This window comes from Dermacentor andersoni, chromosome 11, assembly GCF_023375885.2.
Source record: "Dermacentor andersoni chromosome 11, qqDerAnde1_hic_scaffold, whole genome shotgun sequence".
Taxonomy (NCBI): Eukaryota; Metazoa; Arthropoda; class Arachnida; order Ixodida; family Ixodidae; genus Dermacentor; species Dermacentor andersoni.
In genome coordinates this window covers 28,070,363-28,087,943 of record NC_092824.1, presented here as the reverse complement: position 1 = coordinate 28,087,943, position 17,581 = coordinate 28,070,363, and the positions used below count along the sequence as shown (strand labels likewise).

The 17,581-nt window shown below is 41.1% G+C and overlaps 1 long non-coding RNA gene across 1 annotated transcript; it reads left to right on the top strand.

Moving 5' to 3' along the window:
* Positions 1-1,070: 1,070 nt before the first annotated feature.
* LOC140214278 (uncharacterized) lies at positions 1,071-11,470 on the top strand. Its single transcript, XR_011891260.1, has 4 exons — positions 1,071-1,472; positions 5,585-5,770; positions 7,483-7,644; positions 11,365-11,470. It is a non-coding gene; the product is annotated as an uncharacterized lncRNA (long non-coding RNA).
* The last annotated feature ends 6,111 nt before the right edge of the window (positions 11,471-17,581 follow it).

Here is a 17,581-nt window from a genome sequence, read left to right as displayed (position 1 = left end):
TATACCAGAGCGAGGGAAAGGGCGTAGTGTAAATAGGGGGCAAGGAAAGGCACGTGTCGTTCCAGCGTGCCAAGATAGCTTGTGCTCGTTGAACTGATACGATACAGTAACTAGAGCACAAATGCGAAAACGAAACCGATTCTGTTCGCGCTCACAGAGTGCGGCACCAGGGGGCAGCGCGCGTTGCGCGTCCGTTAGGAGTGGCAGACGGAGCTGCACATGTGTAGTCAGCCGGAATTTTTCGTGTCGTGTTGTAAAAGTTGTTAATTTGCCGTAAATATCTCTTGATTTGTACTCAAGAGTGAAGCAAGACTCCAAGGAAGAGAGATTGACGCATCGGGAGCGAAGAACAGAAACGATGGATGGTTACGCTGCTTGGGTCTCGGCACGTTCGAATTGGCAAAGTTCCGAATTTGTCGCTGTGTTTTGTACACTTGTGCGCTCGTCATTTGCCGTCATCGCGCGGAGATATTTGCGCTGGATGTCTTTCACTTCGTGTACAAAACTCTGCACGCTGCGGCATCGAAGAAGTTGTCCTGTGTTTGGGTGCACGTATGCGCTTGGACACGGATATATCCTGCTTGCTCTCAACGGGTGTTCAACAGTCTACGCGCACTCGTAACTTGCTCATGAGATAAGCCCATATAAATCTTATTTGGTTTGCATAACGTAGGTGTTAGTGATGTGTGGTAAGCCGGTGTCGCGAACAGAAATATTGTTTCAAAAGACCACTATGCAACGTCTTAGGGCAAAACTGACGCATGAATGGGGAAAGGGATCACCCTATCTTTTCAGATCGATTCTAGTCGTAGCGCGATCGGCTCGATCGCAATTTCCGTGAGTACTTCTAACCTTTTGCTAACTCGCGTTAAAAGCGTAGAATAAAACTGCGTTCAGTTGCGCACTGTATTGACGCTTGTATTGGCTTGAGAGCATACTGTATCCGATACAAGAACTTCTGTTAAAATACGGAAATAAACGTTCGAGGCAATAGCAGTCGTTCACTACCTGTGATCGTTACTTTCTTGCTTGGGTGCACGTTTTAATTGTGACCAGAAAAAAAAAGTTCTTTCTTCTGGCTGCTCTGCTGTGTTTCCTCGGTGCAACTTTTTGCAGTGCAGCAAGACGTGTTGCTTCGAATGATGTCTGGGCAGTCAAGGCATTCGTGTCAGTAAGCAAGCAGTAAACGGGGTATCAGTGCGAAAAAAATTGGACATACAAGAGAAGCGAATGGTATCATCATTGACTCTTTTATTTTACGAATAATTCAGTTGTATTACTAAAGCGGAGAGTGGATATGCATGAAAGTCAGATTGTATTGATACTCAGCAAAAACAAGGTAACTTATCATTACTAATCAATCCTTTTCTTTTACTGAAAGGCAAGTTGCTGTTGTGCTGGAGCTGAGAAGAGGTCTGCTGCCTGCAATGGGTCCATCTCTCTCAAGTTATCGCAGTATTGTAGCTCTCAAAGTGAGTGGATTTTTTTTCTCTTAGCTATTTGCCACCTGAATCATGACTGCCACCTGCCACCTGAATCAAGCTGTGTAGGTGATCACTGTTAGTGACATTGGAGTGCTGGTGGACAAGCACTCCTTTATGATTGCAATGCATATGACAGAGTGTAGCTGTGGCAGTATGCAAAGGTGTTAATCTATAAGCCAAATTAGGTTCTTTGAGGTAATATGTTAATATATTGATGACATTGGATTGTGGTCTAGCAGGCAAAAATGCTAAACAAGGAGAAGTAATTTTAATTTGCACTTGGTAAGATATGCAAGCAATTCAGGCTGTTACACATGAAATGGGACATTTGTAGATGTCTTCTACAATGCTGCAGTCCTGAATAGCTTCAGAGTTTAGTGATACCACTATAATTTCTCTGTAAAGCATGCAGCACAGTTTAGCATTGGGGGAGGCTGGCATCAACAGGCGTCTACTTACTTACTTAGTTAAATGGGGCTTAATGGCGCAAAAGCGGCTAAGGCTATGCTGCGCCAAACATGAGGTGTTTTAAAATCCAGTTAATGAAGGAAAAGGCTTTGTTAATAATCTATATTTTATGTAAAAATCCAGTGTCGTCTAGAAATTTACGAACGTCACATAATGGGACTAGCGGATCATCACCTAAAATTAGAGCAGGGTGTAAAGGTATGTGTAGTTGATATAATTTGTGCAAAAGTGTTTGTCTGTGTGTTTCAGTCTGCGTACATGTGAGTAATATGTGCATAACTGTCTGTGGCTGTTGACATTTCTCGCATGTTGGTGTGTCTTCTTTCGTAAGTAAGTAATTGTGTGTGCCCAATGCGTAGTCGGCATAAAACTACATTGATGAACCGCTCCTGATGGTAGCATGACTTCCACTCGCCAACTATGGGTTTCGTGAGATGTAGTTGTCAGCACAATGATCCCATTCGCGTTGCCATTTCGCCGTTAAGGCTTTTCTAATCGCGCGCATGCTATCTTTGTATGGAAGTGTTGTGTTTGTTATCTCTTTGTTCGCTGCCATCGATGCATATCTATCGGCTGCTTCGTTACCCGGTATCCCAACATGACTTGGTACCCAGCAGAAGTGGATTGATCTCCCATATTTGTTAAGTGCGACCATGTTTAGTATGTCCCCTAACAGGGGTTCACACTCAGATTTTAGGTTTAGAGCCTTCAGTGTACTTAAGGAATCAGTGTAAATGACTGTGTTTTTGTGCTTGCCAGTGATAATCTTTCACTACAACCCATAAAGCATAAACTTCAGCAGTGAAAACAAGGGCATGTTTTGGTAGACGAATACTTCTTTCCCAATTTTCTGTTACGGCCCCTACACCCATGTGTTGTTTTGTTTTGGACCCATCAGTGTAGAATTGCATGTGATTTTGATATTGGTCCTGAAGATAACGGAATTCTTGTATAATGTGGTTGTGAGGAGTGTCTCTTTTCCTTAAATGTGTTAATGTCCAGTCGCACAACTGCGTGAAATCGTACCACGGGGCCAGCCGTTCTGGTTTCTTGGCAACCTGGAGGACTTCGTGGGGAATTTCATAATCCCGACACTATTGCTCATACTGCAGTACAAGTGGCCTAAACATGTTTGGTTTATTTCTGTAGTGTAAGCGTGAGTTGCACTGTGTGACGATGTTGTAGCATATGTGTTGCGGTGATGACTTGAATTCTGAGTACGTAAGGAAATGTGAGGAATGCTCTGCGCTGCTGTAATGAGGGTTCGTTACATTCAACATATAAACTTTGAATAGGTGACGTCTACTTACTGTGAAGTTCAAATGAGGTGTTGCTGTTAGGGTGACTATGCATAATTTATGGTTTAATTCTAATCTTGTATGAGGCAGACATAGTTTACCCACTTCGTTAAACAATAGAGATGTAATATCTATGTATACAAGTATTACCCATTCATTTATGCCATTTCGACAATGGCAGAAATGCATGGGCAATACTTGTGTACATAGACATTACATCACTATTGTTTAACCAAGTGGTGCCCCTGCATGCTAAATTTTACAGGGCTATTATTAAGTAATGTCAACTTTTGTTGTAACATTAAGGCACCTTTTATATTATTACACATTACCACCATTGTGTACCATCATAGTGTGATATTTACACTAAATGTATTTGACTTTGCTATAAAACCCTGCACAGTGGTGCATCATGAAATTTTTTTCTATAGTTTCTGGCCTCAGAATGCACTTCACGTTATATTCTTGTTTGCAACAAAACTATAATGCAGGTTTCTCTCCTTATATTTTGTGGCACTTCAAGCTGCGGCGAGCTAAACCACTGGGCAGCAATACTGGAATCGTTACTGTGTGTGGAGCTTTCTTCAAACACACACAAGGACATAATTGCTTTTTCAGCGCAAAACAATGGACACAAGAAAGACGACAGAACAAGGCGCTACTCTCAACTGACATCACTTTATTGCGTCCCTCCTTTGTAGACAGCAGAATCTAGAAGAACATGCGCTGTGAACACCATGTGCAGGAACCACCAACATCTGATCACAAGAGCACACTCATAGGACAGAATCAAAAAAAAAACATATTGAGCACTGTACAAGGTTAAAGAAACCACACTAATGCACTGTGACCCCAATGACTGTATGAAGAAAGCTTCCGATAACTCTCTGGCGATGGTATCACGGCTCTTTTTCAAAATCGTAGTATCACGAAACATTGCGAACATAAGCGATCCATACCAACAGGCACAGGTTCCCATTTGGCTCAACATTGTAAAATATGGAAGTGCAAAGCCATGTTTCGTGATACTATGATTTTGAAAAAGTGCTGTGATACCACCGCCCGAGAGTTATCGGAAGCTTTCTTCATACAGTCATTGGGGTCACAGTGCATTAGTGTGCCTTCTTTAACCTTGTGCGGTGCTCAATATGGTTTTTTGGATCCCGTCGCATGAGTGCGCTCTTGTGATCGGTTGTTGGTGGTCCCTGCACATGGTGCTCACTGCACATGTTCTTCTAGATTCTACTATCTATAAAGGAGTAACGCAATAAAGTGATGTCAGTTGAGAGTAGCGCCTTGTGCTGGTCGTGTTTCTTGTGTCCATTGTTTTGCGCTAAACAAAGTATTTATGGATTCGCACCAACTAGCCCGCCAATGCATTGTGTTGAACGCAAAGAAATGCTGCTTTGCCTTCTTTGACTGTGTTGCGGGCACTTCTGAAGTACTGTCTGTCCAATAACCTTGGTGGCATGGAAGTGCCGTCCACTTCTATGCGTTGCTTTCTGTTTCATTGTGGCATCACATCACATTATATTCATAATGTGTATGTACTTCTTCTAAGAGACCCATATTCCTATCCTTGTGTTATATTTGCTGTCGCATCATTTATGTGCAAATGACCAGTGCTCCAAGTTCCATTTTATCGCAAAGTAAACTACTGGTACCTAAACAGTTCTGTATATCAGAAAACCAAAGCCGAACTGCCGAACACTATCAAGCAGCAGCCTTAGTACAGTGTCAAGTAGTCAGATTCTATTGGTTATGCAGAGGCGCACAGTGTACCTCTTTATTACTTGCTGAACAATTAAGCTGTGTGAAAACTGAGTATTTATGTAGCTTCAACCACATGCTATTGGCCATTGTTCCTGCCCTCAGCAAATGTGGAAGATTATCATGGCATTTCTTTTTCTAACTCTTTTTCCTTATTACAGTGGGATTACTGCATGTGTAAGTAGGAAACGGATCACATAGGCAATCAAAAGCCAACAATGTGTAAACTTGGAACATTGATTGTACAGTTTGATGACCCAGAATAAGTAGAAATACACCATAAATGATTGACGATTAACTTTTACTTGACACAGGGCTAGAGCATACAGTAAGCATACTGTATGCTCATACGGTGTCACATCAATTTAAATTTTAGTGTAGCTTTACAGTGTACGCTTCTATTGTTGCATTCTGTCAGAGGGATGGTAATGTTTCGTGTGTCTAGCAACTAGACTGTCTGCGAAATGTGCGAAATGTATTTTTTAATGATTTGATAGAATGTGTAGAACAATAAAGCCATACAATCAACGTACAGTGATGTGACTTTCTCTGCACATGTTGCAGGTTCAAAAAAGTATGGTGGAAGCTGTTGCCAAGGTTCCGACCAGAAAAGACAGCCAGTATAAAAGGGTCCACTCCACTGATCTCTACTACAGGGCATGGACAGCACATCGAGCACCCTCGACTGAAGCCAACCTTGTCCCGGAAGTTGGTGCTTCACAACTTTGTGGCAGCACTTCGTTTGCACGGGTGTGTGGCATTTCTTCCCCTAACATGCCTGCCTGATGTGCCATAAACTACCCAAGCAGTGTTTCGAGGTGTCCAGAATTTTTCCATTGCAGTGTCTACAGTGTAGCTAACATAAATGGCGTGCAATGGAAACACTGGTAAATGAGAAAAAACTTGATGTAAGAGAACACTATCGTATACGGGTTCAGATTGTTATACAAGCGCTTACCAAACATGTAGAGACCTCCTAAAATGTGAAAAACCACAAAGAAAAGTTTTTCGGCAGCAATATTATCTGATCGCACGCACTAGATAGTCCACCATATAAATATGCCCTGCTTCCAGGACAAGCGCCTGCATGACACCGCATTTCCACTCGCTTCACCTGCATCCGGTGCGGTGTGCTGCATCCAGCAAAACATTAGAAATCACTGGTGCACAGTGTTTTCTGTCCCCTTTCTCGACACCTACTGAACACATGGTAAACTGTTTCCAAAGCAAAAAAACAGAGGGAAAGGGCTCTGAGCACATTGCATTTTAAAGTGGCTGGTACTGGGTAACGCAAGTACTGTGGCATAGTATATTTGCACCAGGCAACCTGTGCGCCCAAAAAGGCTGCTGTTTACTTGCAAATGGCCAACGTATTGTGAGCATGTTGAAGTTCTTTTCTTATTCTCATCTGGAGAAGAAGCCTTGGAAGCATGAAACACTTCACAAAACCAGCTTCAATATATTGTGTCTGCATCACAATTTCATGGCTGCATGAGTGAACCCTCTGGTTAACATGTAAGAGTGTTCATGATGTTTGCCATGCATTATCCACTTTATTTACAGGTCAACCCTATCTTGAGATTTAAGCTGATGTTGTGTTTAGAGAAATTATGGCCGAGAGCCAGCTTTTGAGAATACAGATTGAGCTCGACAGATTAAACACCAGAACAAGTCGTTGAGGATTTCAGATCAAGAATCTTCAAAGGCCAGTTCATTTAGTGGTGTTAATATTCTGCTCAAAGTTCTTGATTGTTACATTTGTATGGTGCCCAAGCATTGCGGTAACAACTTCACTTGGAGTACATAGCAAGGGTGTATTCGACGTAAGCTGCTGGCTCTTTTTCCGTTTTCAAAAACTGGTTTCTTGTTCAGTTCAAATTTTCAAATTTTGCATTGTTTATTAGGTGTTGTGTTCTGTTTCCTTTTCCTGCAGCTTCTTAGTTAAACATCTGAATAGTGAACACAACTTGACCTTTTGCTTGATTTTCTAGATTACCACCCTCGATGCAAAACAATTTCACTTCAAAACTGCTTGTACCGTACTGAAAGAATAACTTGAAGCAGCCGTAGCCACCAATAACGCAAGAGATCATTATGAAAATTTTAATATTGTTTTTTGATCTACAGGGTGTCTTAACTATCGTGCACCAAGATTTAGAAATATGTAAATGCGATGTAACTAGACTTCTTAATTAGTTAATAAATATCTCAAATAATTAAATGAAATGTGTCAATGAAAAGTTGTACAGCAATATGAAAGCCTCCTTATACACTTTTTTGTTACTGTTACTCATTGTGTGCTACATAAAAGTGTTTTTCCAAGGAATAAACCTGCGAATACACATAAAGTGTCTTGAGTGGCCAGTCATGTGTCAGTTTTGTGGTGCAAAGCCACGAATACACCTTAAATGGGTTCTTTTAAGAAAGAGACTTGGCTCAGAAAATTATCCTTCTTTATGCAGCCTGTGGAGACAAGGTTTCTTAGACATGGCCATGGCCCTCAAGGAAGATGCCGAGGCCACAGGCAGTTCCTCCAGTGACCGTGAAAAGGTCCCCTGGGGCACAAGTCTAATTTGGCACCCCTACCTTTCTCCTGCAGCTTTTCTGTCTACTTAGCTAACCAGGTGGGTCAATGATGGCAAAGGGAAAAAAGAATCAACAGCTTCAAACGTAGAACTTGCTCAAGCTCAAAGCATTTTTGGTGTGAAGTTTTTCCCTTATCATTTATCAAAAAAACGGGTAATGAGTATATGATATGGTCTTCATACGGACACCTCTTTCCCACAGAGAATTAGCAGTAAAAAAAGCAGCTTATGAAGGCTTGAATATTAGCTAGGATGATGTGGCATAAATAGGATAATGATTATGAATGTTTCTGGTAAAGGTAGTGGTAGTAGAGTGAATAATCAGTTTATATATAGATTAAAAGACATTTCGTTCCAATGCCAGAATTTTAAATCATCCCAAATAATTCTTGCGTTTGATAGTCTATGCGCATTGAGTGGCAGTGCTTCTTGCTGACATCATTCTTATGCTGCATAATTCACCTGTTTAAATTCCCTATTTCTCCCTTTCAAGCAACTTTACATTCATCATAACATACCTTGTATGTTATGATGAATGTAAAGTGATAAGTGATGAATGGAATGTGATGAATGTAAATGTGATAAATGTGAAATGTAATCTCATCAGCAAGTTCCAGAAACTTGCTGATGAGATTAGGGGGCGGCGTGCACCCCAGGCTTAGATATGCATTCAAGAGCCTAATATCTTGCAAATGTTATAAATACTCCTGCTAAGCAAGTTCTTGGTGTCATACAAGGTTATTTGCGAATACGAATTTGCCTAAATTTAGAAAACAGTCAATCTAAAACATGTCAAGCAATATCGCTGACAGTACACACACATTCCAACGGAACTAAATACAAATAAATATAGCACCAAATGCAGAATCATTGGCATGATGCCATCCTTTCAGTGGAATAAAATCTGTCCTGCATTGTAAATCTGGAATCCTTTATAATCCAGACTACTAAATGCCTCATGAGGGTTGTGACGTAAAATATGCGTGTATTTATTCCTCGTTTCTTTACTTTAAGACCCGATAATGCTTAAACAGCAGTGAAAGAACTGAGATCACGGTACTTAATACTTTATATTGCTCCAGAAATCCGTTTTTCTGCCGATCGCAGCACTTGACACTACCAATTTTTGACAGAAAATGTGAGACAGAAGGCACATAACACTTAACGTGGTGCTATTCACTTTGATTGTTTGGGAACAAAACTCATAATGTACATGTTATGGCCCTACGTGTCATTGCCTTTGAACAACAAAAAGGTAGGGACTTTGCGTTTTGCAAAACTGCATGGAGGTTTTTACTGTGTGCAATTAAAATTAGAAACCTTCACAGCTGATACTAAATGCATTCTCCACAGCTTTAGGTTATACAGGTGCACTACTTTACACAGAACACACTCTTTTACCTCATCACTGCCCACACTCTTAGGCAAAGTTACCCCCTTTGGAGTGCCCCTTCTGCCACACAACGATAATCGTCATCTGCCTTGTTGCGTTTCCTTTCTTTAACGCTGCGAGCCCTGTACTTTCCAGTAACGAACGGCATGCGCATTATCAGCATGATAGCATTCCCGAAAGGAAAGTAGCGGCCGTGGCGTTTTAAAGAAAGGAAACACATCAAGGCAGATAATGATTATTGTTGTGTGGCAGAAGGGGCATTCCAAAGGGTGTAACTGCCTACGAGTGCAGGTGGTGATTCAGATTCTTCAAAGGTGTTTCATTTTATGGGATGGCACATCGCTCTTCACTTATTTGCAGAATATTGCATTCCAATTGTGTCATATGAGATGAATCCATTAGAGAGCTTTAACTTGCCCTAAATTTATTACAGCTCTATTACTGGTAAACTGGCAGCAGCTTGCAGTGCTTGTGGAAAAACAATTGTAACTGCCATATTATATGTAACTGCTAGTGCACAGGCATCGGCAGCAGCAATGGTTAGGGTACACTTGTTTCTTCTGTTCTGGGGTATGCATCCTCCACGAGAAAGTAGTTTTTTTCGTCTTCCTCTTCTACCACATTGGAATGTGAAATGGGGTGTAATTTGTAGGGTATACTCTTGCATAAACTTCATGAGCATTTATTCTTGTCTGTGCCACAGATCATTGTTGCTACCACTATAAAAGCAGCTTACAGCACCCGTAGGGAACAATCTGTGAATCTTTAATGAACAATAAGGATAAAGAATAATCGAATAATTTTTAGTAATTTTCAACAAATTTAGCACTCTTTGCTTTCCACTGTGGTGTTTTTCAAACTGTAATGTTGGCACAAGGTTTGTCTGCAGGATGTCATTTTGTGTGAATGAGTGCACTTGTGCGCATAACACCTCTGCGTCAACATTCTGCTGCACAGAATGTCATTAGCTTTCGTATGCATTGGTCACTATCGGCTGCTCCTTTGTTAGTTGGAATGTAGCATTTATGTAAAGCACATTTGATGTTCTAACAAAAAGCATTGTGCCCTCTTATCTTCTAATTCTCCTACTTGATGCCTAGTGCTATAATAGCATGGTTGACACCATGAGAGTCAGTGTGGTGTATAATTGTGTCTGGTGGGGTGGGGGGTGTACATTAACTTAAGCAACTTTTCTAGACGACTTGAATCAATATTGTGGAATGCTGGTTTTTTTTTTTTTTTTTCTCAATCACTGTTACGAAGTTTCACTTTGCTTGTGGCAACAAGTTTAATGTAGTTCGCTAGCACTCCTGCCAACACATATAATGTGCAGGCATCTGTGTTGAAAAAAAGACCAGCTAATGGTTTGCGAGGAGCTAAGGTCCATTTAGACCATTAAATTTTGAGCTTACACCGGTGGAAATAACTGGTGAATGAAAGCACACCCAGGAGAACTGACCATAATATTTTCTTTCAATATAATAATGATGAAGCTTTGAACTGCATATGAACTGACTTGTTTAAAAAATGACCCATTTCCTTGTTCAAGTAAGACAAAGGTTCCACAGGAAGACAGAAACTTGCAGCCGTCAACAGCAGCATGAATATAAACAGCGCTCGACGTTTTGCAATCTTGCACCTGGTTATCATATTGTCCATCCCATTTTTTTCCACAGGCTGTTCTTTACTGTTTTATGGTCATACCCAGTTTAATTTTAATGTCCCTATTTTTTAATATTTCGTTAATATATCTTCATCGGCTTTTAACAAAATATCTATTCGTAATGTGCCTTCATTTACCATTTACAGTGATCTTAACCAGATGCATCTTGATACAAAATTTATTTTGCTTAATTCTTCGTTTTCCTTTTCCAAAAGTGTAATCTGTTTATCTTGATACCTATTTTGTCTTCTCGGAAGATTAGGTCTACTGGATTAATGACTGCTTACATGTGTACATCATTTTCTGTTTTGGTCACCCCTACTCTTTGCAAGAACTGACAGTAGTGCTCATACCCGCTCCATCACAATCACCACTGCTAAGCACACCCTTCCTTCCTTTATTTTAACACTTTGGCTTCTCTTGACCTATTATATGCACCAGTTTCTTCTCCCCCAATGAGGCTAGGGGCCACTGAGCTATGCACAATCCAAAACAACACAGCCAAGGAAAACATTTGCTACCCTAATGACAAGCACCTATGTCGAAATGTTGGCTATAGCAACATCCCTTGTTCCAACAATGTTGGTCTACTTACATGTTTTTCTAGCACAGAAGTTACTGCTTTGTCGTGTTCTGTGATTATACTTTTTTGCCGCTTTCTTTAGGATGGATATTCACGAATACTATTTGTTTCTCCTAACAGCAGCAAGTTTATCCTTGCAAGCATTTTGGGTCAAGAACAACTTTCACCAGGAAGAAGTGCAAGACGAGTGATTGAAGAAAATAAAGTTGCTTCTGTGATCTAAGAACTTGAGGACTGAAATGTTGCACCTTTGTGTACATATGCTACGCAGTGCATTCATATCACAAAGTGCAAACTGTTTTATCTCTGCAGCCATGTCAGTGTGTTGGCAAGACAATTTTCTCAATGGTGACCTGCTGCTTTGTCTATGAGCTGCCTTCATGACATTTGCATTAAAGGCGATGTACTATCGTGGACAAAAGTACCCTGGAAGTGCGAGCGTTGACCAAATTGCATTTCTGTTCAAGACCGCTGAAAGCAGTGGGTCACGTATGCACATTCCGAATGCAGATGGTAGCACGACTGATCCCAGCAAATAGTGCACCATAAAATTCGGTCGACTCTCACACGTCCTGGGCAATTTTGTCCCCGATGGCACATTCTTTGAACAATGGATATGCTCTGCAAGATGAAATACGGGAAGCACCTGTACTTTAACGGATATAGTACAGATTTAGCATACGGAGTCTTTCGTTTTCTGAATACGGCAAGCACCTTTATTTTAACGGTTATAGTACAAATTCAGCATACAGTGTGTTCCGTTTTCTGAATACGAGAAGCACCGTACTTTAACGGTTATAGTACAGATTCAGAATACAGAGTCTTCCGTTTTCTAGATACAGAAGCACTCGTACCTTGCATTACGGTCTCTCTTTTACAGTTGTCCGTTCTACGGAAATGACCGTTCTTAATTTACGGAAGAGTGTTCGGTCACAAATTACCAGCAAATTTTCTGTAAGGTAAGGAAAAATTTTTTTACAGTGTATATATATATATATATATATATATGTTTGAAGATATGCAAATGCCACCTAGATGGTCAGAATGAGACAATGTTTGTAGGCGTCGCTTGGAGATACACAGATTCATTTTTGCATTCCGCCTAAATATATAAATAATCCCATGTTATACCCACATTAAAAGAGTCAGTGGGAAAATTGTAGAGCAACATGAAACATTCCGGATACAGTATTGTGTTGCTCAATACTTGCTGCGTAAAATATTTTTTTCTGAGCGTCAAATTAGGCCACGAACACACTCAAAATTGCCACGCCACTCGGCCCTCGAGGAACTCTGCGTGCATCCGCGGGATCCTCTCATGCTCGCGAAAACACTTGTTTGTATAGCGCGTGTTGTGCAACGGAAACCTGCATACGAAGTGTTTCATGTCGCTAAATAATTTTCTCATCGACACTTTTCATCGAATTATAGAAATGAGAAATTGATTGGGGAAGCTTAATTATGTGATTAGGTGCAATGCAAAATACAATCCTAGCATCTCCAAGCGACGGTAAACAATACTACCTTGGTTTTGTTCAGCCACGTGGCATTTGCGTATCTTTATATCTTGGTGCATGTGGTTGGGTCACCCTGTACATTTGGAACATCACGGTGGCTATAGTGGCCCCAGTAGCACATATGAGCTCCTATATTTAGGGTGTACATTCTCCAGGATAATACCAAGAGGCTAGAAACATCCATTATACAAAAAAGTAGTGGTAATTCGTTGAGAAATGCTCCGTCTTTTAAGAAATGTGATTCTGGTGTAACGCTACAGCACCCGCTTCAAAGCCGAGGTACTCTTCTTTTGAAAACAATTATGTTCATGCGGCTTTATTATTTTTGTTTCTGAGGCGCCGAGAGTGATGAAACTAGCAGCCTTATTTTTAGAAATAAGCATCATACTACAAGCATACCTGCATATCAAACTCTTGCCTACCTATTGCTGCAATAAACACCATGAAATTTGGATTCCAAGTTAAGCAGGATGGATACGTTCCAATTGGGAGCGTTGTGCCGTATTCCCGGTCATCTAGCCGAATGCTGTCGATGATATTAGTCATGCTATATATAGGGGGAGTATATTAACGTCGCGCAGTCATAGATAGTACAAGAAAATATATTATCTCACGGATATTTTTTTGTAAACTGTAGTTTTTGTAACTTTGTATAGCTGACTCGTCGAAATGAGAATGACAAATGGATGAATAGACAATACTACGCAGGGACGCATAACGAATGAATCGCTTTACTAGCACAATGAAAGATAAGCTATATAGTTGAACATATTAGTAACCGGCGTGGAATTATTCTCTAACATGGAACCATCTTCTGCTATTTCGTGGCGGTCACAGCATTGAACAGAAGCATGCGCACCGCAACGTGGCCAGCATACCTGGCGGGTCCATGGATTGAGTAAAAGAAATTTCTGCGTACAAATTGCCTCTACTTCCTGGTCACAGTGGCTGTTACGAGACATAAATCACGTGGCAGTGTGGGAAAACCCGGACACTGAAATGCGGCGCTGAAACCGGGAAGCGCGTCCATCATCACGGAGGTCGTGTTCAACACATCGGTGGAAGCCATGCGGCCGCACATGTTGCGCGAGTACAAGAGGTCGTAGAATATCTGCCCAGGCCGCACTGTCCACGTACTCCAGTGCATGACGACGCCGTCCCACCAATCGAGTTCGGCCACCCACTGCACAACGCGCACAGAAAGCCACGGGTAACGGATCATCCGACCTTGTGAATGCCCTAGTAGGCGGGATTGACGATGGCACAGCAACCAGTTCTTTACCAGTCGGTTACCTCGGTCATTCTTGCGCCAGACCAAGAAAAACAGCCACTCGAACAAGTGGTCGGCTATGGTCACGCCCGTGGACAACGCGTCAAGTAGCCTCCGCTCCATCTCGTCTTGGCACTGGCTGTTGAGCAACGAGTAGAAAGTGGGCAAGAACGCGACGTTGCTTCCGTAGATTATAACCGGGTCCGCGTTCGCGTCCCAGCGGATAGTATTCAGCCCGGAGAACCCGCGTAGCTCGTCCACCAGTTGCCTCATCAGGAATGCATTGCTCCAGTAGTCCCTGGTGAGACGGGGTAGCTTCTCCGGATACGCGCCCGTGGCACTTGCTTGCTCATTGTACTGCACAATCACCTCCACCCCCTCTCGTAGCCTGGCACGTGCTTAATCATGTGACCTACAACGTTGGGCCGGCATCAAGCCACCGTGCTTCTCCACACACTCTCGCAAGCTTTCTCTCACCCCGACAGAAGTGGAGAAGGTATTCGCCACATTCGCAGACTTGCCGTTTCTGCACCGACGCCGCGGAGTTCGCTCTGCTTGCTCGCTGCGTCCATTCGCTTACGCGTAACCCGCGTTCAGGCCGTGAAAAGCCACTAAGTTTATTGTCTCATTGGCCTTTCACCTCATACTGTTCAGTCTAGTGTTCTAATACATTCACTTTCGGTCCTGAAACAAAATTTCCTGTATTTCGCCATTGTTTATTGGCGCGACTTGCAGTGACTGGTGCTACTGTGCTTGACCTGTACTCTGTGCGTTCTGCGCAACTCTGAGATTTGACATGTTCCTCTTTATTTTCTCTTTCCTCCTTTCCTTTATCTATTTCATTTCCAGATTTCTGTCCCTCGTTTCTAAGAGTAGGTGTGCCCCTCTAGGTGGCAGTCTCTAGCCCGTCCCTCACTCTCCGTTTTTTCTAGTGTCTTTTTACATTGAAAACAAATAATAATAATAATAATAATAATAATTGTTGCCACAAAAATACAACACAACATAAACAGGCCGGTCTATGCCTCAGTTGGCTTTTGGGACCATGCCTAGGAATATAGATAGACATGGCAGGGGGAAATAAAATTCATGAATTGAGGAGACATATAGAATAACGAATTAAAACAAATGACAAGGAAATTGAGTAGAATAAGTTATCATTTGTTTATCTACTTAAAACAAAAGAGGTTGAAGAAGTAAATACTGTTATGCGAAAAATGTTCAGTAGCTTAATTTCAACATATCTGCTGTAACAATTGATTGCGCGTGCTTTTGAATGTCGCGTTAAAAATTTCGTCCGGCAATTCAGTAAAGATGTCGGGCTCATATGCGCAGTGTCGGGTCGCACCATACCTTGTGGCTGAATTAAGAACTACGTAACGGACGTGTTTTCTAAGTTCTCATGTGGCAGAATGTTTTGTTTGAAAGAGGAATTCCAAAAATGTTCAACGACAACTGTTTCTATGAGCAAAGAATGAAAATTTGGTAGACCAAGTTCACCGGAGATATTTGCAGATGTTACTATGGGAGAATTTTAGGCAACATTCATAAGAATATTTTTTATAATCCGGTCTACCCTGCAAATCCAATGATCTGTACAGAAGCCGTAGACTGTAATGTATCTCAAAACACTGTAACCCAGTGCACGTACTATATTTTTTTTTACAGCCAAAGCTGCGAAACTTTTGATATTAAGAGGAAGCCTTAGCTCGGGCACAATTCCAACGCGGCCTATTCACATACATGTAAAACGCAAAAACGTTTTTCTGAGATAACATCTGGACCGATATTAATGAAATTTGTTGCATTTGAGAGAGAAAGTTAATATCTAGGGACTGTTGGAAGCGGAATTTCAATTTAGGACTTGCGTTGTGTTAGAAAGATTTTCAAATATTCGATAGCTTGAAAAAAATAGAAACACGAAGTTTAGAAATTCATAGCTCCGCATTAAGAACAGATATCGCGGTTTTGTAAGAGGCATCCATTATATCATTCAAAGCGGACAAAGTCGATACGTCATTTTACATCTTACGTGAATTTGTTACGTTGTTCACAAGGGTTTTGCAAAAGCTGTATTTCCATATCCCAAAATTTTTGATATGCATGTGTAACATATAAAATTTCCCCGCTTTAGATGCACTATTAGATGCAATTCACAGAATTGTATTATTATTTTTCGTTCTTGAGTTACAGAGTTGTAAACTTGGTAGTTTCTTTATTCAAAACTTTTCGATTTTTGACAATTTTTTATAAAAAGTAACGACCTAACTCAAAAATCCGCATCCAACAGTCACTAGATTTGTGTTTTCGGCATTAACAGCAATTCCATTATTAGTGAACCAAAGCATTGCCTTGTACACGTCATTTTTCAACATTTCAGTGGTCATTTTGTAAGAAAGATGTTTCGCCAGTAACACAGTGTCGTCAGCATACTGGAACACATACCATTTAGAAATTGCCAAATGAACGTTGTTAACGATAATATTAAACAACAATGACGATAAAATAGACCCCTGTGGAAATCCAGCTTTCAGTGGCAGCTTAGAACTATAAGAGCCCTTATTTACGGTAGCGACCACTTCAAATCTGTTTCTCAAGTAATTTTCGAGAATGTTATGAAAAGGCCCGCGAAATCCCCAAAATGCTATTTACTTAACAAGATTTTATGGTTGAGGCATCGAACCGCTTTCGTTGCATCTAAGAACAGCGCACACGTGAATAGATTCTCATCGAATGGCGAGAACAGTTCATCTAAAATTCCTCGATCAGTGTCACAGTACCACGCCCAGAAATAAAACCAACCTGTCCATCAGTTAGGATTGAAAATTTGTTAAGAAAAGAAGACATAGTGTGGAAAAGAAATTTTTCTGAGACCTGAGCAATAACAGGCAATAAGAAATTAGCCGATAGTTTTCAATACTATCTTTCTTCTCTGACCTTCCCAAAAACCATTCAGTATATAGAAGATAATATTTGACAGCGCATTGAAATTCCTTCTGATGGTGTGTAAAAATATTCCACCATATCCAGTGGGCTTGTTAGGACGCAAACAGTAAATAATTTCTTCTAGATCACTTTTCAGAATTCTCGGTAGAAAAGATGACGCAGATATAGACTGTCCTAGCGACGGAGTGTTTGTGAATGGAGAGACAGCTCTTTGGGGCGCTTTATAAAGTACCTGTTGAAAGATTCAGCCACTTGTGCGAGAGGTTGCTTAAAAGCACCGAAAACTGACCCTTTACTAGAACTCACTCCTCTCAGATGATTTACTAAACACCAAATTTTGCTTACATTATTTGAAGATTGTTGAAATTTCAAAAAAAAGTAACAGCGTTTGGAGCTATGCAGAAGAGCAGCAACTGTATTTCTTGCAGACTTGCATTCTAAGTGCAGTGTTTGGTTTCTTGGATTCCTTCTGCAGCGTTTCTACAAAATGTGTCGAGACACTTTGTGGAAGCAAATGGAAGCAAGAATTTCGGTTTTCATCCAGCAGTGACCCTTTCTTATCGGCTTAACTATCATCCGTGTACAACGTAATTCAAACCTTTTC